The following is a 2534-nucleotide window of genomic DNA, read 5'->3' as shown; positions in this document are numbered from 1 at the left end:
CCATCCAATGCAAAATCTGATCCATTCTATGAAAAACTATTGGAAAATATAAATCATTAAAGTAAAATAATGCCAAAAGGTGTCATTTATTTTGTTTGGGCCCACAGTTAACAGACACAGTTTTGGAGGTCAAGCTGTGTTGTACAAGAATATATAAAATATTTTGGGATGCTATGAAGAACAAAGAAGCTAAATTCATTCAAGTGTGGACATCACAATATAGCAAGTAATTACATAATAATTAATTATGTAATAATTATGTCATAATGAAATTATCACAATTTGAAAGATTAATCTTTCTTCTTTCTTTTGGTACCTCATTTATAAAATATAAAGAAGGATGAATTGATTTACATCAGTTTAAAGTGTCTGATTGGGAGTGATAAAATCTTTGTATTGTGCTACCTTAATCTTAGCTAGTATTTGATATTTGGATTTTTTTAGTATCAACATCTGATTTACGCCACCTGAACAAAATGCAGTTTCACAATAACTGAAGCCCTGCTTTGATTGCTAATAACACAATTATTAATAAACTGAAGAGTTTTCGTGGAACTTTTGGAAGACACAACAAAATAACGTTGCTTGTAAGGAAACTAAACCATCCAATGTAAAATCTGATCCATTCTATGAAAAACTATTGGAAAATATAAATCATCAAAGTAAAATAATGCCAAAAGGTGTCATTTATTTTGTATGGGCCCACAGTTAACATTATAAAAACATCTCGGGTCATTATTACAGTCCCCTGTATTAGATATAGTTTGACAGTGAGTCCAGGCCACAATTTCATCTCTCAATGATTGCAATTCGTTTGGATTACACGGTTGACTTGTGGTTGTTGTAGGACATTGACATGGTTCAATGGTATTTGGCAATATGGATACAACTGGTGGACATGTCACTGTTGATTGAGGACAACTGACCATCGGACATGCAGGACATTTTGGACATTTTGTACATGTAGGACATGTTGGATATATGGAACTTCCGATTGTGATTCCTGAACCTGAAATAAGAAAAAAAAACAGAAGTCGTAATATGCATTGTTTTATCTAAACATATAGCTTAAAGGGATGACTATTTGCTACCAAATGTAAAGAAGAATTTTGGAAATGAAAAGTCTGCCTTGCTTATAACTGGAATTAATTCTTGTTTTACACATTAAAAAGGCACTAAATAAATAAGCCTTATAAACAAGTGAAACTATTTCATCTGCAAAAAAATTCTCTCCCACAAATATGAATTGGTCATCCCTATATAGTTGGGTATATAACAAATGATTGGCAACTAGGTGAAGTATTGTGATATTACACAAATGTTGTGATTTCAAATTTTAAATTACGATGCAAGTACTTATTTTCTAAAAAAAAGTTAGCTACAAGGAATCTCTCTGTTGTCAATGTTTAAGAGCATTATATTTATACAATAAGGGAAAATAATTAAAGAGAAGGAACGGCAGGTGATCTAGTAGTATGAGAAATAACGAAAAAGTCTTGTATTTCACAAAGTTATATGACCATAGAATGAGGGTGCCAATATCTTGTATAATATGTCTGCTTTATAGTTTGCACATTAGCAGTATCTTACACGGATTAAAACACATATCTATGTATTTCTCTCCAGAGAAACAGTGATCACAAAAACAAATCTAGCAGTCAGAGAGCCCATGGCTTCCGACTGTCAAATGCCCGTGATAACAGCTACGTATTTATTGTCTGCAACTGTGAGTGGATTTTTCAATTCGTATCTGGGTTATAATTGATAAATTTATTTTGTCATATGATCTGAGATTTACTTACCAAGACCATAAAGAAACAGTAATGGTGATGAATCTTGTTGTTGGCATTGTGCATAACTCAATTCCTCTGTTATAATTGTAGATAAATAGAACAATAACACATGACAGCAGCCAGTTCTCATCTATAAAATACAAGTGCATCGTGTACCATGCAGTGAAATGACAGTCTCCTTTGAATTACAAATGCTTAGACTGTATTAAACAATCCATTTGAATTGACTCTGGTTCGAGTAATGAATGGATTGATTGAAAGAATGAATGATGGATTGATTGATTGACGAATGTTTAATATCCAGCTTTTACTTTTCATCACATACCAGGACTAGAACATGTTAATTTGTGTAATTTCTGCAATACTACTTTACTGAGATCTATAAGTTGAAATTTAATGCAGGAATCACATAATTATATATCTCATAACTTATAAGAAAAATAATGCATATATATATATATATTTTGATAAATAAAAAGTCCTTGGTACAGAAAATATAATTTAAAAGTAAAAAACACAAAAAATCACATCATAAATCGAACATTGTTTCTGTTAGCGCTTTCACCGCATCTCCAGCGGTTCATCAGACAGAATTGTTATCGTTAATAGTAACGACTTGTGACGTTACGTTATAGTAACGACTTGTGACGTTACGTTATAGTAACGTCATGCGGTAATTGTATATATCTTACGGAATTTTATTAACGGATCGAATTTCACTTCCTATTTAGTGTGGGCTTA

The 2534-nt window shown here is 31.8% G+C and overlaps 1 long non-coding RNA gene across 1 annotated transcript; it reads right to left on the bottom strand.

Annotated features, from left to right (window-relative positions):
- Positions 1 to 668: 668 nt before the first annotated feature.
- On the bottom strand, positions 669 to 1992 carry LOC139482807 (uncharacterized). Its single transcript, XR_011654964.1, has 2 exons — positions 1803 to 1992; positions 669 to 1009 (listed from the first exon to the last, which is right to left on the bottom strand). It is a non-coding gene; the product is annotated as an uncharacterized lncRNA (long non-coding RNA).
- Positions 1993 to 2534: the final 542 nt, after the last annotated feature.

This window comes from Mytilus edulis, chromosome 7 (assembly GCF_963676685.1).
Source record: "Mytilus edulis chromosome 7, xbMytEdul2.2, whole genome shotgun sequence".
Lineage (NCBI taxonomy): Eukaryota > Metazoa > Mollusca > Bivalvia > Mytilida > Mytilidae > Mytilus > Mytilus edulis.
This window is presented reverse-complemented; position numbering and strand designations above follow the sequence as displayed.